Here is a 26,172-nt window from a genome sequence, read left to right as displayed (position 1 = left end):
GGAAATGAGATGGCGTAAACCTTGCCTGGATGAAGGCAGGCTAAACTGTAGGAAGCATATGATAAAGTACCGCCAAGCCTTAACAGCAACCAAAAAAAAATATTTCTCTTAATGCATTGCACAGGCTGCCAATTATACCTGTAAACAGCCTACTGCAACCCCCACAACAGAACCAGCCTACCCAGTCTAAACTGAACTGTAATGATTTTGCTGCATACTTTGCCAACAAAATTAAAAGTCTCAGGATTTACAGGCAATCCCACCCAGTCTCCAGTCAGTTAACCAGGAGTGCACAAACTCACCCCCTCCTGACAGAGACAGATAGGACACTTTTAACCAGTGGTCTGCTGAAGTTGGCTCGCACTGGCTCATGAGAGCCTGTTGTTGATTTATGTCCAATTTTGCGAGCTGGTTGTTGCTCTAATCAGCTGGGGCAGGAGAGATCCTCATACGCTCCTGCCCATGCAGTTTCCCCTCTCCTGTGTACTGAAAGTGACTGCTGTAAGTTTCAGTGGCAGTTTCGCGAGATTGCCGTGGGAACTTGCAGCAGTCTCGTGGGATTGCTGCCAGAACTCATGGCAGACATTTTCAATAGTACGGACTACATAGGAGAGTGGAGACTGCATGGGCAGGAGCGTATGAGGATCACTCCTGCCTCAGCTGACCACTGGACCACCAGGGTTGTGTAAGGTAGGAGCGGAGGGCTGTGTAAGGTGGGAGTGGGTTTGAAAAACATGCTGCGCGAGGGAGAGGACAAGCTGCGTGGATGAGTGGGTTAGAAGGGGACAAACTGTGGATGAGAGGGAAAGAAGAGGACAAGCTGATTTGATGAAATGGAGGGAAGGGGACAAACTGCATGTGGATGAGAGGAAGGGAACTTAAGGGAGAAGAGAGAGACGTGCCATATATGGAGGGAAGGGAAAAAGGAGAAGTGTAGCATATAGAAGGGGATGGAGAGAGGGGCATGCATTCTGCTTATGAATGGGAAGGAAAAGAAAGGGAGATATGCTGCTCATGGTTGTTTGCCTTTTTTTTTTTTTTTTTAAATATTGCTCGAGGATATTTACTTTTTTGGTAATATATATCTCTTCTAATTTTGTATTTAGCGGATTATGGAAGAAAATGCATTTCTGTTTTACCAGTATTTTCACTGCATATATAATCTGACTTTCTTGGGGGGGTCTCCAGTTCTTGTCTGCATGTTTCTTGTGGCCCCCTATTTTGTCTGTTTTGTGTAAGTTGAGGTTCTGTCAATGTTCTGCATGTGTGACTGAGGTGAAGGATTCTGCTGGCATGTAGTGGCCGTGTAAGAATGTGTAACCATCCAGCTTGTTCCAGTTTCCCAATAGTGGGTAATTGGTATATACGGTGAGAAATAGTCTGACAGTAAATCCTGTCAGATTTAATGTCAATACATTTATTGTGTAAAGAATTAGGAGCCTAGGATGAATAGCAAACATAGATTGGCTACAGATTCAAGAGTGTGGCGAAAATCAATTGGTCATTTGGAATTTACAGTAAAGAATATTGTATGTTTTAATATTATTTGTAAATTGGTTTCTGCCTGCATATATCATTTTTCTTCCAATAGAATTTATAATACAGTTATGTACATATCTACAGGTGTTTGTTGTTTTGGAGAGAGAGCCTATTGTTAAAAATTTACCAGCACACCACTGCTTTTAACCCAATAACAGAGGAGATCCTTGACTACCTGCTCCCTCGATCCCTGCTAATCAAAGATAGTGCAGCAGGCAAATATGGGCCTCATAGAAGGTGCCACAAAAATTGTGAATGCCTGTCTTTCTAATGGGCAACTACCAACAGCATTAAAAAGGGCAGTGGTTTACCATTTGCTAAAGAAAAACAACCTTGACCAGGACAAACTTGAAAGTTACCAGGCAGTATCTAACATCCCATATGTACAGAAACTTGTAGAACAAACAGTCTGTGTTCAACTTAATGATTGGCTAGAAGAGAAAAACTGGCTAGATCAAATTGGATTAATGCAATTCACTATACAACGGTCTGACTACAAAGGGCCTGCACCAGCTCCATTTGATTCAGAATGCTGCAGCAAGACTCAGAAAAGGTTGCAAGCCTTGTGACAAAATCACACCATTTTTGCAAAAACTTCATTGGCTTCCAGTACAATACTGGGCTAAATTTAAAACTCTGTCTGATCTTCAAGGCCCTTAAATGGCCATGAGTACCTGAAGAATATGATGATCCTGTACACACCGCCAAGGACACTAAGGTCTTCTCAAGGACTATCACTGACCACATCCTCTCCAAAAGATTTTACATGATATGATACCTTCAAGCGAGCCTTCTCCGGAGTAGCCCCCACTCTCTGGAATGCACTGCCTGAAAAGCTCTGCTTAACGCAAGACTATCTCTGCTTTAGGAAGCAGGTGAAAGCTTGGCTGTTCAAACAGGCCTTTAATGGAAGAAGTAACTAACTTGTTAGTGTCACTCACACACACAAGGAGTGACATGGACAGAAATCACCAACGAAATCAAGCTCAGCTTGAACACCATAGCCTCATGGGCAAATGCATTCCAACTGAAACTCAACAATGAAAAAACACATTGTCTCATCCTCTCATCTCAACACAATACGCACAAACCCACAACTATAAACACCCCAGACTACACCCTCCCTATCTCAGACAGCCTGAAAATACTCGATGTTACAATCGACCGTAACCTTACACTTCAGAGCTAAGTGAACTCCACAATTAAAATGTTCCATTCAATGTGGAAACTTAAGCGCGTGAAACCATTCTTCCCGAGGGAAACATTTCGCAACCTAATACAAACAATGGTACTAAGCTATGTAGACTACTGTAATGGAATTTATGTGGGATGTAAAGAACAACTGACAAAGAAACTCCAGACCACTCAAAACACAGCAGCCAGGCTGATATTTAGTAAAACACGATTCAAAAGTGCCAAGCCTCTCCGAGAAAAACTGCATTGGCTCCCAATCAAAGAACGTATTGCCTTCAAAATCTGCACCCTGGTCCACAAAATTATCTACGGTGAAGCCCTGGGATACATGACAGACCTCGTAGACCTACCAACCAGAAACACAATCGGATCATCACGAACATACCTAAACCTCCATTACCCGAGCTGCAAAGGACTCAAATACAAATCAACTTATGCATCCAGCTTCTCCTATATAAGCACACAACTGTGGAACGCACTGCCAAAAGCCGTGAAAATGACCTACAACCATCTAAATTTCAGAAAATCATTAAAAACCTATCTGTTTAAAAAGGCATATCCCACTGACCCAACATAAATGCCTGAACTGTACAACACAGTAAACCCATCAGCTCGTAATGGACAACTATAACCCTTCCTCGCTTCTATCCCCACTGCGCCGAAACTCATGAACCTTATTTGACCACAACATCACCTTGTATTTGTTTCTCTACCAGACTTGGCGAACGCCTTTACGGTATTATGTAAGCCACATTGAGCCTGCAATAGTGGGAAAATGTGGGATACAAATGTAACAAATATCTTTACTGCTGTAATTGCCTATTGCTCATGTTTGAGCTATTCTTACTGTACACCGCCTTGAGTGAATTCCTTCAAAAAGGCAGTAAATAAATCCTAATAAATAAATAAATACTGATATGGAAGAGATGTCTTCCAGATGTATCCCTGCTTTACATCACCGAGAACCAATAGAGAGGCGGAAGTGACCTTTTACAGGTGTTTCTCTGCTTTACATGTGTAAAAACCCATTACTGAGGTGGAAGAGATCTCTCTTCTAGATGTTGTGATAAGTAAGAGGGTGTCCTATACGGTGTAGGCCACTAGAGGGCGCTAGAAGAAGGTGGAGGTCGCTAGGACCGGGGAGAGCCCTGGGAGGTCCACAGGTGCAGGCGGTTATGGGCTGGGTCTGGTGTAGCTAATTAACCACTTTATACCCCACCTGAGTTGTGAAAGGAAGGGAAGTGAGCTAGCAGCAGGAGGAAGAGAGAGCCCCTGAAAGATACTGGCTAACCTTATGGACTTGGGGGGGGAGGACTGGGTGTCCAACGGAGATCAGCAGGCTGAAAGTCCTCGGGTAAGAAGTCCCTAAAGCATTAGTGTTTGACTGTGTGTCCTCAGTACTTATAGGAACTGTGTGTTCAGTGGAGGGACTGTGTGTCCAAAGAAGAAAAGACTGTGTGTCCGGAACTGTGTGTTCAAAGGGGGGAACTGTGTGTCCAGAACTGTGGAACTGTGTGTTCAAAGAGGGGAGACTGTGTGTCCAGAACTGTGTGTCTAAAGTACTGAGAGAAGCAGGCTGCAAAGCCTGGGGTTGAGAGTCCCCAAAGTATAGGTGTAGTACTGAGCCCATGTATCTGTGTGGGGAGGCTCAGTGTGAAGATCTATGAAAGTATAAAGTATTAAGCTAGAAGAAGTGTGCCCAGGGGCTGGAATAAAGAGTTGCCTGAGAAATATGCAGTTGGGGAGACCTGTTTAATTTGCTTAGTGGGAACCAGGTCACCCTGAGCGAGAAGGGGTAGCATTCTAATTTGCATATGATCTGCATATTGAGAACCAGGTCACCCTGAGTGAGAAGGGGGATATCACAAATGGCACCCCAGATGGGACATGACTGTTGAACAACTACTGGGTGAGGAGGATATCAGAGAAGCCCTGTTACCCTTGGTAGTGGAATATCCCTGTCTGAAAGGTGAAGCCAAGGGGAGAGTGGAGGACTTGTGTGGACCCAGGCAGTCGGTGTATCCCCAGTGAAGTGAGATGGAGGTGTCCTTGGAGGTTCCAGATGCTGTGTTCCAGAAGCCCGTCGAGGGGACCAACACTAGCAAAAGCACTTTGCTCACCTACTCCAGGTAAAGGGTACCTAGGGGGGAGGTGCGGGTGGATTTGTAAGATCTGGAGGCTTGGGAGTGGCTGTAGGGGATGGAGGAGGCCACAGACCACAGGTGCAGCACAAGTGTGGGGGGCCAGGTGAGTCAACAGGCCACACTTGGATTTGTTTTTGTGATTGCAGGCTGCACCCCATCGGACGGCCAGGAAGGATGGAGGCCGGAGAAGCCGGGGAGGAGAAGGCCTGAGCACTTGCCTGAGTCGATGGCCGATGGAGAAGATCTGGCAAAGATGGACATTGAGAGCCAGGTTTTGAGACTTGCAGGGGATGAGCCTGGAAAAGCGTATGCCCCCAGTGAAGAATTGCTGCTCCTCAGTGGAGAAGGCTTAGAGGGTTGCTGAGGTAGAGCAGCAATTATTTTAAGGGTGGGGGTATGTGATAAGTAAGAGGGTGTCCTATACGGTGTAGGCCACTAGAGGGCACTTGAAGAAGGTGGAGGTCACTAGGACCGGGGAGAGCCCTGGGAGGTCCACAGGTGCAGGCGGTTATGGTCTGGGTCTGGTGTAGCTAATTAACCACTTTATACCCCACCTGAGTTGTGAAAGGAAGGGAAGTGAGCTAGCAGCAGGAGGAAGAGAGAGCCCCTGAAAAATACTGGCTAACCTTATGGACTTGGGGGGGACTGGGTGTCCAACGGAGATCAGCAGGCTGAAAGTCCTCGGGTAAGAAGTCCCTAAAGCATTAGTGTTTGACTGTGTGTCTTCAGTACTTATAGGAACTGTGTGTTCAGTGGAGGGACTGTGTGTCCAAAGAAGAAAAGACTGTGTGTCTGGAACTGTGTGTTCAAAGGGGGGACTGTGTGTCTAAAGTACTGAGAGAAGCAGGCTGCAAAGTCTGGGGTTGAGAGTCCCCAAAGTATTGGTGTAGTACTGAGCCCATGTATCTGTGTGGGGAGGCTCAGTGTGAAGATCTATGAAAGTATAAAGTATTAAGCTAGAAGAAGTGTGCCCAGGGGCTGGAATAAAGAGTTGCCTGAGAAATAGGCAGTTGGGGAGACCTGTTTAATTTGCTTAGTGGGAACCAGGTCACCCTGAGCGAGAAGGGGTAGCACACTAATTTGTATATGATCTGCATATTGAGAACCAGGTCACCCTGAGTGAGAAGGGGGATATCACAATGTATCCCTGCTTTACACATGTAATGACCCAATACTGAGATGTAAGCGACCTGTTTTGCAGGTATCGCCCTGTTACTACTACTTATCATTTCTGTAGCACTACTAGACGTACGCAGCGCTGTACACTTGAACACAAAGAGACAGTCTCTGCTCGACAGAGCTTACAATCTAATTAGGACAGACAAACAGGGCAAACAAGAGATAAGGGAATATTAAAGTGAGGATGATAAAATAAGGGTTCTGAACAAGTGAATAAGAGTTAGGAGTTAAAAGCAGCATCAAAAAGGTGGGCTTTTAGCTTAGATTTGAAGACGGTCAGAGATGGAGCTTGACATACTGGCTCAGGAAGTCTATTCCAGGCATATGGTGCAAGTTACACTTGTGAGGACTTAATACTGAGGGGGACGAGACCTGTCTTCCAGGTGTATCCCTTCTCTATACCTGCATGAACTCAATACAGAGGCATAAGAGGCCTGTTTTGCAGGCGTATCCCTGCTTTACACCTGCAAAGACCCAATATTGAGGCGGAAGAGATCTGTCTTCCAGGTGTATCCCTGCTTTACACCTGCAAGTACCTAATACTGAGGCGGAGGAGACGTATTTTGCAGGTGTATCTCTGCTTTACACCCTTTTTGACCCAATACGGATGAAGATGAGACCATTTTTTACAGGTTATCCCAACTTTACACTTGTGAAGACCCAACACTGAGGTGGAAGAGACCTGCCTTTCAGGTGTATTCCTGCTTTACATCTGTGAGGACCCTACAGAGAGGTAGACGTGACCTGCTTTACACCTGTGAAGGCACAATACTGAGGTGGAAGACATCTGTCTTCTAAGTACATAAGTATTGCCATACTGGGATAGACCAAAGGTCCATTAAGCCCAGCATCCTGTTTGCAACAATGGCCAATCCAGGTCACAAATACCTGGCAAGATCCCAAAAAAGTACAAAACATTTTATACTGCTTATCCCAGAAATAGTGGACTTTCCCCAAGTCCAATTTAATAATGGTGTATGAACTTTTTCTTTAGGAAGCCATCCAAACCTTTTTAAAACTCTGCTAAGCTAACCGCCTTTACCACATTCTCTGGCAACGAATTCCAGAGTTTAATTACACGTTGAGTGGTGAAAAGTTTTCTCCGATTCATTTTAAATTTTACTACATTGTAGTTTCATTGCCTGCCCTGTAGTCCTAGTATTTTTGAAAAGCGTAAACAGATGCTGCACATCTATCTGTTCAACTCCACTCATTATTTTATAGACCTCTATCATATCTGCCCTCAGTCGCCTTTTCTCCAAGCTGATGTTATGATTGTGGTCATAACCCCTCTCAAACTTACCTCTTTCCTGGGGGTCAGCTTCTTAGCTGGCTTCTGTTTCTTTTGTCTGTCCTTTCTGAGCTGCTGGCTCTGTCTCTCTGTGCTGGCAGCTTCCAGCAGCATGGAGCTAATTGTTTCACTTTACTACAGCTGTGTGGGTGGGTGGACTGAGTTAACTCTACCTCTCTTTGGGTGTACTGGCTTCAAGTGCTTCACGGTGTTGCATTGGTGTGGGTTGGGCCTCTCTGGGTCAGTGTGCTTTTGCCTAGGTCTAGGGAGTGTGACATCATCAGGGAGGGCCTTGATAAGGAAGTGTTGTTTCCTTCAGGGCCTTTGCAACAGTGGTGTTTGCTTTAGGTAGGGTGGTGCAGTGTGCACTTCTGACTTTGTGTCTAGTTTCCCTGCTTGCTTTTGCTAAGGGCCAGGTTAGTGTTAGTGCAGTGTGCACTGGTGTCTGTGTGTTTAGCTTTCCTGCTTTTCCTTTTGTTCCCCTGCTTTCCCCTCTTGGTTTTGGAAGCATTGCTGTGTGTAGGGCTTTGGAAGCTCTGTTGCTGATAGAAGTACTTCAGGGTTTGGTGGTGTTAGGAACACTGCAGAGTTTGCTGTTAGAAGTACTTCTGGTGTTTGTGCTATTGGGAGCATTGCAGTCTTTGCTGTTGGTGTTTGGTGCTTTAGAAGCACTTTTGGCTTATATGTTAGCTTCCCTGCTTTTTCCTTGTGACTCCCCTGTCTTCCCTTTTAGTGCTAGGAGCTCTTCTGGTTGCTTGCCAGAGTAGTGCTTAGGAAGCACCTTGTTAGTTTTGTATCTAGCTGGCTAGAGCAGTGCTTAGGTAGCTTGTTAGTTTTGTGTTTAGCTTTTTAGTGTAGAGCTCTGCTTGTAGCTTGGTGCTTAGTAGCACCTGTGTTAGCTTTGTGTTTAGTTCCCTGCTCTGTTAGTTTAGGGCTTAGGAAGTCCCTTTCTTGAGCAGGGCTTAGGAGCTCCTGTTTAGTATAGGGCTTAGGAAGTCCTTTTGTCAGTTTACTGTTAGGAACACTCCTGCTGGTTTAGGGCTTGGGAGCACGTAGATCAGTTTAAGTTTAGGAGCACTTCTGTTTCCAGTCCTGGTCCCTGTGTCATCCGGTATCCAGTAAGTCCTGCCGGCTACTCGAACCCAGGAGCTCAACTCCTGGGGGGCTTAGTAGCTAAGTGCAGGTGAAGCTGTGTGGACCAGTCCGGTGTGCTCCAGTCCGGTGTTCCAGTCCTGTGTCCTCCAGTCCGGGGGATTCCAGTCCAATGTTCCAGGCCTGGGGGGGGTTCCAGTCCTGTGTCCTCCAGTCCGGGGAATTCCAGTCCAGTGTTCCAGTCCATGTGTTCCGGCTCACTGGGCAGTAACTGCAGTCCCTGCCGGTGTGCTTGCCCAGTGTTGGTTGGTGGGTTTTGCCTGCTGCTGTCGCTCCTCGGCAGCAGCCCAAGGGCTCACGTTTGCTCCAGAGCCCGGCCCCGCGGGCTCTGAACCTGAGAACCTGACAGCTGAAGAGCCCTAGCCGCTTTAGCCTTTCCTCATAGGGAAGTCGTTCCATCCCCTTTATCATTTTCGTTGCCCTTCTCTGCAACTTTTCTAATTCCACTGTATCTCTTTTGAGATGCGGGGACCAGAATTGAACACAATATTCAAGGTGCGGTTGCACCATAGAGTGATACAAAGGCATTATAATGACTTCATTTTTGTTTTCCATTCCTTTCCTAATAATACCTAACATTCTATTTGCTTTCTTAGCTGCAGCAGCACACGAAGCAGAAAGTTTCAACGTATCATCGACAACACCTAAATCCCTTTCTTGGTCAGTAACTTCTAACGTGGAACCTTGCATGTGCTATAATTCTAGGATTATCCCTACTTTACACCTGCAATAAACCAATGCTGATTTGGAAGGGACTTCTTTACTGGTGTATCTCTGCTTTACACCTGCGAGGAACATGGAAGAGACCTGTTTTCCAGGTGTATCCTTGCTTAATACCTGTGAGGACCTAGAACTTTGGCAGAACAGTCCTGATTCACACGTGTATCCCTTCATTACACCTGTGAAAACCCAATATTGATGCAGAAAAAACTTCTAGGTGTATCCCTTCTTTACACTCACAATAAACCAGTACTGACATGGAAGAAACCTGTTTTGCAGGTGTATCTGTACATTATAGCTACGAGGACCAAATACTGAGGCGGAAGAGATGTGTCCTATAGGTGTTTCCCTGCTTTACACCTGGAGGGACACAATACAGAGGCATAAAAAACCTGTTTTTTAGGTGTATCCCTGGTGTACACCTGCTAGAACCTAATACCGAGGTAGAAGAAGCAGGTTTTGTGGGTATATCCTTGTTTATAAATGCAAGGACTCAATACTGATGTGGAAGAGACCTGTTTTGCAGGTATATCTCTGCTTTACATCTGTGAGGACCCAATACTGAGACAGAAGAGACCTGTCTTCCAGGCGTATCCCTGCTTTACAACTCTGAGGACCCAATACAGAGGCGGAAGAGACCTGTTCTGCAGGTGTATCCCTGCTTCAGACCTGCAAGGACCTATTACTGATCCAGAAGAGACCAGTTTTGCAGGTGTATCCCTGCTGTACACCTGTGAGGACCTAATACTGAGGCAGAAGAGACCTGTCTTCTATGTGTATCCCTGCTTTAGACCTCGAGGTCCCAATACTGATGTGGAAGAGGCCTGTGTTCATGGTGTACCCCTGCTTTACACCTGTGGGGACCTAATACTGATGAGGAAGAGATCTTTCTTTCAGGTGTATCCCTATTTTACACTCAAGGCCCCAATTTTGCAGGTTGTGATGACACAATAGTGATGCGAAAAAGACCTGTCTTCCAGATGTATCCCTGCTTTACACCTGTAAGGACCCAATAATGATGCGGAAGAGACCTGTCTTCCAGGTGTATCCCTATTTTACACTCAAGGCCCCAATTTTGCAGGTTTAGCCTTATTTTACCTCTGTGAAGACCCAATACAGAGGCAGAAGAGAACTGTCTTCCAGGTATATCTCTGCTTTACATCTATGAGGATGCAATAGTGATGTGAAGAGACCTGTCTTCCATGTGTACCCTTGCGTTACACCTGCGAGGGCCCAATACTGATGTGGAAGAGACCTGTTTTACAGGTGCATTCTTGCTTTACAGCAGCAAGGACCTAATACTGATGTTGAAGAGACCTGTCTTTCAGGTGTATCCCTGCTTTACACCTGCGAGGACCCAATACTTATGTGGAAGAGACCTGTCTTTCAGGTGTACCCTAATACTGATTCGGAAGAGTTGGTTTTTTTGTAGGTGTATCCAGTATGTTTTTTTCTAGCAAAAAAGGTTCCGGTACTCAAATGCTAGGCCACCTTTCAGGAGTGGGGTGATCACTGAGGGACTCACCCCATAATAGCCAGGCCCCCTGCAACCAGTCACAGAATCTATGACAAGACAGAATTGGTGTGTAGAGCCTGAGATATATCAGTAAAACCTGGGGTCCAAGGGTCAATTTTAGCAGACAAAGGTGCCGGTACTCAGTACCCCCAAGTATCCCCTCAAAAAAAGCCCTGGGTGTATTCCTGCTTTACACCTGTGAGGACCTAGTACAGGTGCGGAAGACTTGAGGCTAGAGTAGCAGACTTGGTGGCGCTAAGGGAGACAGAGAGGTACATAGAGGAGACCTACAGGGATGTTGTAGAGAAGTCCCCACCTCCAGTCTGGGAGCCCTTGTGCTACCTTGGAAGAGGGAGGTCTCCTAGAAGGAGAGCATCACCCTGGTGACGTAGGAAGTACTCCTGTAGCCAGGACCTGCCCACCAGGGGATGTACTATCCTCTCGCACCGAGGATATGTCTCCAAGTGCTGCCCGGGAGGGAAAGGTTAGGACATCCGTTGTAGTTGGTGATTCGATCATTAGGCATATAGATAGCTGGGTGGCTGGTGGACGTGAGGATCGCCTGGTGACTTGCCTGCCTGCTGCGAAGGCAACATTCTGGGGAAGGGGTAGCCTATTCTGATAGGATGTGCTCCACCTTAACCAGGGTGGGACCAGGCTGCTGGCGTCGGCATTTAAAAAGGAGATAGAGCAGCTTTTAAACTAGAAATGGGGGGAAGGCCGACAGTCGCTCAAAAGCGCATGGTTCGGGATAAGGTATCTTGCAAGGATACCTCAAAAATAGGGAAGATAGGGTTTCTGGATAGTGAGGTTGCACAACAGACCGTGGTAGGCCAGGTGCCCTTAAATACAACCAAAGATCAGACAAAAGATGGCAAATCATTAGTGTCAAGTACTAAGCATCATGCAAATAGGAACAACAAACATACTGTGAAATGTCTATATGCAAATGCTAGGAGTCTTAGAAATAAGATGGGAGAGTTGGAATATATTGCACTAAATGAAAAATTGGATATAATAGGCATTACTGAGACCTGGTGGAAGGAGGATAACCAGTGGGACACTGTCATACTGGGGTAGAAAGTATATCGTAGTGATAGGGTGGACCGGACTGGTGGAGGGGTAGCATTGTATATTAACGAGAGCCTTGACTCAGATTACAAATTCAGCAGGACACAAATCACACCCTTGAATCGTGGGTTGAAATTCCATGTATAAAAGGGAAAAGGACGGTGATAGGAGTGTACTACCGTCCACCTCGCCAGGATGAGCAGGTAGATGCAGAAATGATAAAAGAAATCAGAGACACAAACAAAATGGGCATTGTGATAATAATGGGTGACTTCAATTATCCAAATATAGACTAGGTAAATGTAACATCGGGACACGCTAGAGAGGTACAATTCCTTGATGAAATCAAGGACAGCTTTATGGAGCAGCTGGTGCAGGAGCCGACGAGAGAAGGAAAAATTCTAGACTTGGTCCTTAGTGGAGCGCATGATCTGGTGAGGGACGTGTACTTAGTGTAGTAAATTTAAAACAAATCGGAGAAAATGTTTCTTCACCCAACGCATAATTAAACTCTGGAATTCGTTGCCGGAGAACGTGGTGAAGGCGGTTAGCTTAGCAGAGTTTAAAAGGGGGTTAGACGGTTTCCTAAAGGACAAGTCCATAAACCACTACTAAATGGACTTGGGAAAAATCCACAACTGCACTCAAAACTTACCTTTTCAGAATGGCTTTTCCATCTCTTAGTTAGTTGTCTTCCTGCCTCTTTTCCATATTTCATATCTTTTTATCTTTCTCTTCTGTTATCCACAGTTTTATAATGTACTCCATTTACATAGTAACATAGTAAATGACAGCAGATAAAGACCTGTACGGTCCATCCAGTCTGATTTGTCCTTACCTTTCTCAGGGCACAGACTGTAGAAGTCTACCCAGCACTGTTTTTGTACTAAGTTCTGGAGCTAACTTCGAAGCCCCTTAAAATTTACACTCCTGCCCATCCCTATCTATTCAGTCACAATCAGGGCATAGACCGTAGAAGTCTGCCCAGCTCCCATTTTGTTTCCCAATTACCGGCGTCGCCACCCAATCTCCGCGTAGATTCCGCGGAACCATTCCTTCTAAATAGAATTCCTTTGTGTTTATCCCACACACGTTTGAATTCCATTACCGTTTTCATCTCCGCCAGCTCCCGCTGGAGGGCGTTCCACATATCCACCACCCTCTCCGTGAAAAATACTTCCTGACATTAGTCCTGAGTCTGCCCCCTTCAACCTCAATTCATGTCCTCTAGTTCTACCGCCTTTCCGTCTCCGAAAAAGGTTCATTTGTGGATTAATACCTTTCAAATATTTGAACGTCTGTATCATGTCACCCCTGTTTCTCCTTTCCTCTAAGGTATACATGTTCAGGTCAGCAAGTCTCTCATACGGTTTGCAATGCAAATCCTATACTATTTTTGTAGCTTTTCTTTGTTACATCTTTAGCAAGATATGGCCTCTAAAACTGAACACAATACTCCAAGTGGGGCCTCACCAACGACTTGTAGAGGGGCATCAACACCTCCTTTCTTCTGCTGGTTATGCCCCTCTCTATGCAGCCTAGCATCCTTCTGGCCACAGCCGTCGCCTTGACGCATTGTTTCTTCACCTTTAGATCCTCAAACACCAACACCCCAAGGTCTCTCTCCTGAGTCGAGCTTACTAATCTCTCCCCTCCTATCCGGTATCTCTCTTTTGGGTTTCAACACCCCAAGTGCATCACACTACACTTCTTGGCATTAAATTTTAACTCGTTTAATTGTGCTCCAGAAATCTTTTTCAATTATCAATCAGCTTCTTTCCTTTGATGTCTAATGTTGCTCCGCAGATAGCACGCATTATTCACAAATATTGGCACATTCTAGCTGTGCACCAAGAATTTTCTGAGCACCCCAAAGTGGCATACAGAAGGAAATCTAATTTGGGAGAACTGTTGAAACGCCCTACCCCTGATTTTGTTTTGGGTTCACATTCCCCATGTGGGAAATGCATATATTGTAGATTCTCCTTGGCAACCAGTTGTGTGACAATTCCGGGGTCTTCCAAGAAATTTTATTTGAGGAATAATACCACATGCACCAGTGATTGTGTTGTTTATTGCATCATGTGCCCCTGTTCTCTTTATTATATCGGGCATACAAAACGTCAATTGAAACATAGACTAACAGAACATACAAGCAACATTACACATCAAAGGAAAGAAGCTCCTTTGGTGTCTCATTGGTTGTTGAAACATCATTCAATGGATGATTTGAAAGTGGTGGACCTGTTTCAGTTGATGAAACCTAGTGGTGGGGATATCACTGAAGTGCTGATGTTGATTGAGCAATGATATAGCTTTTCTTGGGATATGGTGGCCCCGAATGGACTAAATATGGAGGTTGAGTGGATCTAGGACAGGTTGCCCTTAAGAGATGGGTGGGGTCGGATTTAGGATAGGTGTATTTAACCCTGGTAATAGATTGTGAAGGCATGAAGCCTGAGGATCAGTAATCTGGGACCGTGACTGGACATTAGTCCCGCTGGTGAGTAGTCAGAAATGATATTTATATATTCCATGATTAAAGTTGATAAATATGGATAAAATATATCAGGTAAATCAGTGATGAAGTTAAGGTTTGTTGTTGGGTGTATATAGATTATAAGAAAATAGTTCCTTCTGAAGAAGAGGATTTTGAAATGCGGCCAGCATTGAGGAACGTGGAATAAAGGAACTTGCGGTGGCTTGCTATTTTTTAGTTGCACTGAATAAAGCTCTCCTGTGTTTTCAGAAGATTATGTGTTGGAAACATTGAGGGCAACTTGATTCATCTTGATGAATAAATAAGAGGTCATAATTTGTTGAGGACTGAAAGTTCAACATTCTACAGCCAACCAAGAAGGAGCATAGAGACATTCCCAGGAAGGAGAGTTTCGGTTTTAAAGATTTGTTGAAACGCATGCGAAGATATTGACAGTTTAAAAAGTTCAAAAAGTTGAAAGGTGTTGATTGCATTTAAGAATCGAAGAACGTGGGAATATAACAGATCGATGGATTCATTGAAATGAAGGAACTTTTTGAGATCATGCCCATTTGAGAACTTGGGGCAGTAATTGGTTGGGGGTAGTAGAACTTGAACGTGATCATCCAGTAATGCATATAACCTGTTTGATTAGGATATTGTTAACAAGGTAAAACGAGAGTGTTATGATAGGAGAAGTCCTCAATGTGTATAAGTGGGTTAATTCAATATGTCGATAAAGGTTTTTAATAAACTGATAATTGAAAGAGATTTCTGGAGCACAATTAAACAAGTGAGTACTTTAGCAAAGTGCTCTGGTTAAGAATAATATACCCCCCCTTTTTTTTTGCTTAAATTAAATTTTAACTGCCAGACCCTCAACCATTCTTCTAAGGTTCGGAGATCCCTTCTCATCGTTTCTACTCCCTCCAGGGTATCCACTCTATTGGCTATTTTTGTGTCATCCACAAAAAGGCACACCTTTCCTTCCAACTCTTCTGCAATATCTCCCACAAATATATTAAACAGAATAGGCCCCAGCACCAACCCATGAGGAACTTCGCTGCTCACCTTCCTTACCTCCGAGCGGATTCCATTTACCACCACCCTCTGCCACCTGTTGGTCAGCCAGTTTCTTATCCAGTTTACTACTTTCGGTCCTAAGTTCAACCCTTTCAGCTTATTCACAAGTCTTCTGTGGGGGACCGTATCAAAGGCTTTGCTGAAGTCCAAGTATATTACATCTAGCGCACGTCCTTCATCCGGTTCTTTGTTCACCCAGTCAAATAAGTCAATAAGATTTGTTTGGCAGGATTTTCTTTTGGTAAAGCTTTGTTGCCTCGGGTCCTGTAACCCGTCGGCTTCTAGAAAGTTAACTATCCTTTCTTTCAGCAGCGACTCCATTATTTTTCCTCCCACCGACGTGAAACTTACCGGTCTGTAGTTTCCCACTTCTTCCCTGTCTCCACTTTTGTGAAGAGGGACAACATCCACTCATCTCCAATCCCGCGGAACCTCTCCCATCTCTAAAGATATATTAAATAAATCTTTAAGAAGTCCCGCCAGGACCTTCCTGAGCTCCCTCAGTATCCTGGGATGTATCCCATCCGGCCCCATAGCTTTGTCCACCTTCAGATTCTCCAGCTGTTTATAAACTCTTTCTTCCAAAAATGGCGCAGTATCTACTCCATTCCCAGACTTTCCCTCGGCAGCTGACTGTGGCCCTTCTCCAGGATTTTCCTCCGTGAACACCGAAGAGAAATAATTGTTTAGCACGTTCACTTTATCTTCATCACTCTCCACATAGCCATTCTAATTATCTTTCAGTCTTGTAATTCTATTCCTATCTCTTCTCCTTTCTCCATTATATCTGAAAAAGGTCTTGCCACCTCTCTTTACATCTCTAGTCATTTTTTCTTCCACTTGCGCTTTCTCTAGCCATATTTCCCTCTTTGATTCTTTGAGTTTAATCCGATAATCTTTTCCGTGATCCTCTCGTTGTGTTCTTTTTTTTTTTTATCATTTCTTCACATAATTTTACAAGCAATAATACTTGTACAGAAAAGAGAAATTAAATACTTATAAACAGGTAATTATCCAAGAAAATTTTTTAATAATTATTAATTTCTCACAAGTCCTCATCGTGGATCCCAAGATACCTTTACAATGGAGAAATTGCAATATATGTTAAAGAAAACCTCTTTAAGCTATATAACATATTGGACGTGTTACGGATTAATTACTAATTACAAGAACATCTAGATGACATTAGATCCATTTTGTCTTGCTGTAATAAATGTTGTCAGTTGTGGGGGATCATAGAAGACATATTTCTGCGATTGGTAGCCGACCAAACACTTGCACGGGTATTTAAGAAAAAAAGCTCCTACTTGAAGTGTTTGTTGCCTTAATTTTAGGAATTGCTGATGTTGTTTTTGCGTATCTCTTGATACATCAGGGTAAATTTGAACTTTGAATCCCTTAAACAACTTATCTTTCTTTTGGAAGAAAAGTCTCAAAATCCAAATTTTATCCGGTGGTAATACAACCGTAGCCACTAAAGTGGTAGTTTTATTTATTTATTTATAGTTACATTTGTACCCTGCTCTTTCCCACTCATGGCAGGCTCAATGCGGCAGGCAATGGAGGGTTAAGTGACTTGCCCAGAGTCACAAGGAGCTGCCTGTGCCAGGAATCAAACTCAGTTCCTCAGGACCAAAGTCCACCACCCTAACCACTAGGCCACTCCTCCACAGTTGTTCCAAATCTGTTGTTTCCAGTAAGGCTGAAACATCTAGAGGTTGATTATCTTGAACTGTTTTCCTATTTTCTCCTTTAATGGGAAGATAAAAAACTTGCTCAAAGGGGGGAATATTTTCATCTCCTATCTCTTAAGATCTCCTTAAGGTAACTTTTTAACATTTCTCGAGGTGAAATTAATTTTTGAACTGGAAAGTTAAAACGTAAGTTTTTTTCTTCTAGAATAGTTTTCAAAATTTTCAGATTGTCTTCGAAGATTTACCAAGTCTTTAATCATATTATTTTGAACTTTAATTGTACCTTGTAAATCTTTTTCTTGATCTTTCACCTGCTGTTTCACAGTTTCCACTGCATTTTCAGTTTCTTTTAAATTCCCCTTTAACATCCTTATTTCCTCTGATATTGCCTTAACCTGAGGGCAAATTGCCTTTGCAAAGTCAGCAATTAGGTTCCACAAAGTATCTAAAGTCACTTCTTTTGGTTTTTTAAGAGAGAGGGAAAATTGTGTGGTCAGTACCTCAGATTGAATTGCAGATTTCTCCTCCTCTCGGGTGGACAGCAAAACATCCCCCAACGAAATCTCCTCAGCTGTTCCCAGAGAGATAAAAAATCTCTCCCCCTCTCCCTCAGCGTCTTTCTGTACCTCCCGACCTCGAGCAATTGGGGTCTCTAAGCTCAAGGGCGCCGCTATGGGAGAACTAGTTTCTCAAGGTTGTGGGGTCGGAGCTTGAGTGCCAGGGCTTAGCGAGACTTCCAGCCCTTGGTTCCTGCTCGATTCTCCATTCACATCGAGTGGAACAAGCGGGCTGCCCTCCGACATCACTACCTCCGTGACCCGCTGAACAAAGGGTAATATGAACTCCGGGCGGCGCTGGGGGGGTAGCGGCAGCAGCTCGACCCCTCTGTTTAGGCATTATTTCTCAGCAGAAAGGAGCGGGCTCACGCACGTCCATATCTTGCGGCGGCCATCTCTCGTTGTGTTCTTTTGTATTTCTTGAACAAAGCCTCTTTTGCTTTTATTTTTTCGGCTACTTGTTTGGAGAACCATATATGCTTCTTTACTTTCCTCACAAAAAGATCAGTCGCCATATTTAGAGCAGCCTTTAGCTTGGACCACTGTTTTTCCACATCTTCTGTGCCTTCCATTGTCCCTGGTACAAAATAAGTACCTAAATAATGTAAACCGCTTTGAATGTAGTTGTAAAAACCTCAGAAAGGCGGTATATCAAGTCCTATTTCCCTTCCCCTTCCCCCTTTCCATGCCAACAGCTCCTTCTTCAGGTATTCCCCCATTTTATCAAAATCAGTACGTTTGAAATCCAGTACTTTCAGTTTTGTGCGTCCGCATTCTGCCTTCGCCCTTATTTCAAACCATACGGTGTGATGATCATTATTACATAGGGGGGCACCCACCCTGATATTGGAAACACTACCCCCATTCGTGAGCACTAGATCCAGCATCGACCCTTCCCTCATGGGTTCTGTCACCATTTGTCTGAGCAAGGCACTTTGACAGGCATCCACAATCTCCCTATTTCTTTCCGATTCCACAGATGGGATGTTCCAATCTACATCAGACATATTGAAATCTCCCAACAGTAGCACCTCCCCTTTCATACCAGTCTTTTGAATATCTTCTATCAGATCCTTGTCTAACTTCTCCGTTTGCGCAGGAGGACTGTAGATAACCCCCGTGTGGATACAGGTTCCGTCTTCTCTTTCCAGGACGATCCATAAAGCTTCTTCCTTTCCCCAGGTTCCCTGCATTTCAGCCGCTCTAATATAGTCTCACATACAGAACCACTCCTCCACCTCTTCGGCCCGCTCTATCCTTCCTAAAAAGATTATAGCCCGGTACGGTCACATCCCATTCATGGGAATCATTGAACCACGTCTCTGTAATAGCAACAATATCCAAGTTTTCTTCAAACACCAGGGCTTGCAAGTCTTGAACCTTTTTACTTGGACTACAAGCATTTGTGCACATAGCTTTCCATGTGCTTAGTTAGGTGGTTTACTATATTTACATGACCTTTCCCTCTGCCATCATGTTTATTCTGGGGGTGACTTCCTGAAATCTCTTATTTCCTTTTGTCACCCCCACCCTGTAGTTTAAATGTCTAGAAACATTGTGGAGAGCAAAATTGCAGAGCGTATACATAAGCATGGATTTGGCGTGGGGACGTCTTGCCTCACCGGTCTACTGTGTTTCTTTGAAGGGGCAAACAAAGGAGTGGCCTAGTGGTTAGAGCACTGGTTGCAATCCAGAGGTGGCCGGTTCAAATCCCACTGCTGCTCCTTGTGATCTTGGGCAAGTCACTTAACCCTCCATTGCCTCAGATACAAACTTAGATTGTGAGTCCTCCTGGGACAGAGAAATATCCAGAGTACCTGAATGTAACTCACCTTGAGCTACTACTGAAAAAGGTGTGAGCAAAATCTGAATAAATATTGTCTGAATTTCTCCCCAAGGATCCTTTTTCCCATCACAGAAAGATGAAGCCTATCATTACAGTACAGCCTGTTATTTTTCCACGTATTACCCCATGCTCCTATGTATCTAAAACCTTCTTCTTTACACCAAGACTGAAGCCACTTATTGAATTCCTCTGTTTTGCTTAGTCTTTCCTCTCCCCTCACCCATGTAGGAATTACTTCAGAAAAAGCCACAGTCCGAACCAACGATTTCAGTCCCTCCCCAAGCTTCTGGAACGCTCTCTGTGCTGTAAACTTGCTATTGTTGGCCAGGTCATTTGTCCCCAGGTGAATTACAACATCAGCATTTGAAGCCTCGCTCTCTTGGATCACTTTCAGTATTTGGTCTGTACAGAAACCATTGTTTTTGGTCCCTTGTGATATATCAGATTAATAAATGACGATGATCATCATCATTTGGCATACAGCATGACCTTGAGGTGCTCAGGCACAAGTATAGGCAGATATGGCGGGAAGACCCAGGATTCATCTGGCATATGAGGGAGTGCCTTAGGGCCCAATGTAACTACCACTGGCATTGCACCCCTATAACAGCTCTGTCCTGGATTAAGGCCTGAGTATGCAGCTACCCTCATTACATTACAGGGCCTGCACATCTCTCTCAGACAGATTCCTTGGGCATCTCCTCACTACCTGAGTGGCCGAGTGCCCCCAGGAACTGGCAGAGGAATATCTGGCCTAATGTCTCATCTCAGATAAGACCCCACTCACAGATGCCCTACAGCCAGAGCACAGCTAGGGTTCCACATAAGTACATAAGTAATGCCATACTGGGAAAAGACAAAAGGTCCATCGAGCCCAGCATCCTGTCCCCAACAGCGGCCAATCCAGGTCAAGGGCACCTGGCAAGCTACCCAAATGTACAAACATATTATACAAGTTATTCCTGAAATTGTGGATTTTTCCTAAGTCTATTTAGTAGCGGTCTAAGGACTTGTCCTTTAGGAAACCGTCCAACCTCTTTTTAAACTCTGCCAAGCTACGTTCTCCGGCAACGAATTCCAGAGTTTAATTATGCGTTGGATGAAGAAAAACTTTCTCCTATTTGTTTTAAATTTACTACACTGTAGTTTTATCGTATGCCCCCTAGTCCTAGTATTTTTGGAAAGCGTGAACAGAGGCTTCACATCCACCTATTCCACTCCACTCATTATTTTATATACCTCTATCATGTCTCCCCTCAGCTGAAAAGCCCTAGCTTCCTTAGTCTTTCCTCATAGGGAAGTCGTCCCATCCCCGCTATCATTTTAGTCGCCCTTCGCTACACCTTTTCCAGTTCTACTATATCTTTCTTGAGATGCGGCGACCAGAATTGAACACAATATGCAAGGTGCGGTCGCACCACGTGTTACAAGAATTAATTTATCTTGGGGGAATTGCTCCAGAGCATTCACTAATACTTATAATTTTTAAGATATATTTTAGTTATTTCTCCACCAATTATCTATTAAGATAATAATATTTGCAATTGAAAGAATAAAAGGAACTAAGTATATTTATTGGATTACATTAACCTGCATTACCAGGTTTAAGAACATATGTAAAGAACAGACCATATATTTAGCTTCAAAAGGAGTTTATTTATAATACAATTGCAGCGAGAGGTAGTTTTTACAGAGACTCTGTGCTAAAGCTAGGCAACAGGTTTAAATCAAAAGTTATAAATTACTTACAAGTCCTTGTTACAAAGCATGAGCAGCATGAGGTAAGCACGTGGTTGCAGGAGGAAGGAGAATCTCTGTAGCAGTGGCAGGTAGACGATCAGGGCTGCAGCAGGGTAGGAGAGATCTGAGAGCTGTGTGGAACAACTTCTGCCTTTTATACATTGCAAGTTGCAGGAGGACATGATCACATGAACCTCAGCACTTGCTTCCTGGTTTGCACTGGATAATTTGCAAGGCATTATGGTTAATGTAGTCTGTTCGTATGATTGCATTATAAGTCTTTCCTTTCTGCACATGTCCTGGTGTCTTCCTGTCTGATAGCTGATGGGAGGGGGCAGGTATACATCTGATGACAAGCAAATGTTTTGTTTATGGTTTCCTCTGAAGCCTTTGTCTTCAATGGCTTCTCCAGACTTTCTGTCTCCTTGTATCTTTGATCTTTGGAGGTGTCTTGGTGATCCACCCAGTCAGCTTTTGTTACCAGTCCTTGTTAGGTCTTTTAGGTGGGATGGCAGAGGAAGTTATATCTCAGTGAAGCCAGTACCTTTTGTCTCTGTTAAGTGTTTGTAATTGACTAGTCCTGTTATCAGAAGTTCCCAGGAAAAGGGAGGGGAAAAGAGGGACCTGACATGAAAGCCAGTTTCATTGCTGCAGTTTCAATACATTTTTAAAGCTGTATTTTTATATTGGTATATCTGATTCAGCATAATCAATAATTATGCTACATATATTTCAATAATAAACTGATATCACAACATTATCTTGTATCACAACACATGGAGCGATACAACGGCATTATAACATCCTCACATCTGTTCTCCATACCTTTCCTAATAATACCCAACATTCTATTCGCTTTCCTAGCCGCAGCAGCACACTGAGCAGAAGGTTTCAGTGTATTATCAGCAACGACACCCAGATCCCTTTCTTGGTCCGTAACTCCTAACATGGAACCTTGCATGACGTAGCTATAATTCGGGTTCTTTTTTCCTACATGCATCACCTTGCACTTGTTCACATTAAATGTCATCTGCCATTTAACCGCCCAGACTCCCAGTCTTGTAAGGTCCTTCTGTAATTTTTCACAATCCTCTCGCGAGTTAATGACTTTGAATAACTTTGTGTCATCAGCAAATTTAATTACCTCGCTGGTTACTCCCATCTCTAAATCATTTATAAATATATTAAAAAGCAGCGGTCCTAACACTGACTCCTGAGGAACCCAACTAACTACCCTTCTCTATTGTGAATACTTCCCATTTAACCCCACTCTCTGTTTCCTATCCTTCAATCAGTTTTTAATCCACAATAGGATTAAGGGTCCTATCCCATGACCCTCCAGTTTCCTCTGTAGCCTTTCATGAGGTACCTTATCAAACGCCTTTTGAAAATCCAGATACACAATATCAACCGGCTCCCCTTTGTCCACACGTTTGTTTACTCCTTCAAAGAATTGAAGTAAATTGGTCAGGCAATATTTCCCTTCACTAAAGTCGTGCTGACTTGGTCTCAGTAATCCATGTCCTTGGATGTGCTCTGTAATTTTGTTTTTAATAATAGCCTCTACCATTTTCCCTGGCACCGACGTCAGACTCACCAGTCTATAATTTCCCGGATCTCCCCTGGAGCCTTTTTAAAAAATTGGCGTTACATTGGCAACCCTCCAATCTTCCGGTACCACGCCCGATTTTAAGGATAAATTGCATATCACTAACAGAAGCGCCGCAAGCTCTGGGGTGTTGGTGGAGGATGGCCAGCTGAACTGACCTGGACATGAGAAGACAAAGCAGCTCAGATAAACAGCATTGTGGGACATAGTATAGGGCTGACTTCCCACTTATATCATCATTGCACACTGTAGCCATCTGTTCCCTGGGAAACATTCAAAACAATTTAACTGGTCTGCACCTGTGTCTGCACCTGGCCAGTTAAATGGTACTTTGCCGGCTATTCTTGGGAAGGAGCCTGTGCACCATGCACTCCACAATGAGCATCCATGGCCTGGGAACCCAGGTCATCTCCGCACAGGCTGGGGAGTCATGTAAGGTTTGGGGAATAAAGATGTGCTGGATACTCTGTTTAATACTCTCTCCATCAAGCATGGACAGTGTGTGTGTGTGTTGAGGTGGGTGGGGCTGATGAGAAACACTGCTCTAGTACAGATGGGTTTCCTAAATCCAGTCCAGGAGTACCCCTTGCCAGTCAGAGTTCCAGGATATCCAGAATGAATATGCATGAACTTGATTTGCATACACTGCCTCCATTATATGCAAATCTCTTTCATGCATATTCATTGTGGATATCCTGAAAACCTGACTGGCAAGGAGTACACCAGGACCAGACTTAAGAAACACTGTACTAGGTTGGGTAGGGTGTAAAAAGGCACACCAGACTACAGACAGAAAGGCTAGTTATTGGGGACCATGTCCTAACAATTTAGCATGGAGTAGTGGCTATTGCCTAGGTCTGGGAGCACTCAGCTCACAGGGTCGAGGGCCCCTGTGTTTGTCACTTTTAGTTGCCTTCTTTCCCCATCCCCCCTGCCTTGGGCTATCATAAACCAGTGGATATTTCTGCTTTCAAGACATCTGTAGCCCTCTCACTTTGCCCTCCAGACCATTTCCAATATCCTTTATCCTTTACCCAGCTGGCTGTGTTGCTGTCTAGCATCCTGGCTTCTGAGGTACACAGTGCACCATTGGCTCCTGCACTATGGATGTGGAGGTATAAATCTGTGTAGTTGCATGACAATGGCAGTCCTCATCACCCATGGTATGTGAGTGCAGATGGAGGGATATGTTTGGGAAGCCACACTATACTACCACTGACCCTGGTGTGCAATGCAGTAGAAAAAGCAAAATTAGAAAGCTGAATTAAACTGGTTTCAGAGGTAGATGCTGGGAAAAAATTATGTGTAACTACCTTAAAATGTTGATGGTATTTTGTAGGACATGCGCTGCAAGGAGATGTACATGAGTCTCATTTTACAGCCTAGGACAATCATGACAATGCATAACAGTTTGTACAACAGTTAAAATAATGATAGGGTGAATAAGAACATAGAAGACATGATCAGCAGTAGGTGAATACCCAAATAAATGTTCTCATACAGAGACGTGAGCAACTTGTAGCAATATTTCAACAGTTTATTTTGTATTTATTTGTTGCATTTGTACCCCACATTTTCCCACCTATTTGCAGGCTCAATGTGGCTTAGATAGTACCGTCAAAGGTGTTTGCCCAGTCGGTGAATAACAAATACAAAGTTGTATAGTGATCGTATGAGGTATAAGTGGAGGGTCGAAATGGATGAAGATCGCATGATGTCCTGTTCAATCATAGTCATGCTGTGTTGGTAGGTGAAGAGAGTTACTTGGGGTCGTTAGGGTAGGCCTTTTTGAAGAGGTAGGTTTTTAGTGATTTCCTGAAGTTCAAGTGGTCGTGGATTGTTTTCACAGCTTTTGGGAGCCCATTCCATAGTTGTGCGCTTATGTAGGAGAAGCCGGCTGCGTAAGTTGTTTTGTATTTCAGTCCTTTGCAATTTGGGTAGTGTAGGTTTAGGTAGGATCTTGACGATCTGACTTTGTTTCTTATTGGTAAGTCTATAAGGTCTATTATTTATCCTTGGACTATGCCGTACATGATTTTGAGGACTAAGGTGCAGATTTTGAAGATGACCCGTTCTTTGATTGGGAGCCAATGCAACTTTTCTTGGAGGGGTTTGGCACTTTCAAAGCGTGTTTTGCTGAATATCAGCCTGGCTGCTGTATTTTGGGCGGTCTGGAGTTTTTTTATGAGTTGTTCTTTGTAGCCTGCGTAGATTCCGTTGCAATAATCTGCATGGCTTAGCACCATTGATTGTATTAGGTATCGAAAAGTTGCTCTTGGGAAGAAAGGTTTTAATCATTTGAGCTTCCACATTGAATAGAACATTTTCTTTGTTACAGAGTTTACTTGGCTCTCGAGGGTAAGGTTGCGATCGAGTGTGACACCGAGTATTTTCAAACTGTCCGAGGTTTGTCGAATCTGATTGTTCTGATAAGTGATGGTATAATACACTTCTTTGGAGGTTGTCTTGGGGTGATCAAGATATGCATGGGGTCCTGTAAAGTTCAGCAGTTGATGTAAAGTCTCTTCTCCCATGCCACGAGGTAATGGATGCAGAGGATATGGGTTAAAGTCTGGAATGTCAATAGAGTCATTGGTAACCAGAGGTGTGGAATATGTTGTCCCACTAATAGTGATGGAGACCAGAGGTGTATGACTGTACCAAGTATTAATTTGAACTGTACAGCAAAGTGTTCTTAGGAAGGTAGATGTCATGTAGAGCAATAGAAAAAAAATGATTTTGGAGAAAGAACAAGTGAAGATAAGTGTCCCACTCTGAGGTAGTACAAGCTGTGTGAGATAGCAGGAGAATAGGAGAGCCTGGCAGTCAGGGAGCAGGAGAAAGAATTGTTCCAGCAGGAGCTGCCAGCCTCTTTACTGATCACACTGGGAATGAGAGTTTCTGCACATACAAACTGGGATCCATAGGCTTGAACGAAGTCCAGCTATCATCCAGTGGCTGTACTCATGTGAGATGGTCCAAAGGATACATTAGCATATTATCAAATTGTACACTTAGGATAAATAGCAACGTGTTGTCCTGACCATGAGATCAAAGTACAGATGGGGGATCCTTGAGGTGAACAAATTGGAACAGTAACTATCCACCAATCAAGGTGAGCTGTACCAAGGTGAGTTAGTGGCCTAACTTAGAAGTGGTCAGAATTTATTTTAAGATAGTAATAAGCTCAATCTGTACTTGATCACAGGCTATAGCTCATGAAATATTCCATCCCAACTAATATTCTTCATGTGCTAAGGTCACAATTTTCTGGAGCACCACTATATCAATACTATTAAGGGCACCCAATGGTATTCTGCCCCCTATAATTGTATAATTGTATCCAATAATTCACACT

The sequence above is a fragment of the Microcaecilia unicolor genome, chromosome 1 (assembly GCF_901765095.1).
Source record: "Microcaecilia unicolor chromosome 1, aMicUni1.1, whole genome shotgun sequence".
In the NCBI taxonomy this organism is placed as follows: Eukaryota; Metazoa; Chordata; class Amphibia; order Gymnophiona; family Siphonopidae; genus Microcaecilia; species Microcaecilia unicolor.
The sequence above is the reverse complement of the archived record's forward strand: the minus strand, read 5'-3'. Positions refer to the sequence as shown.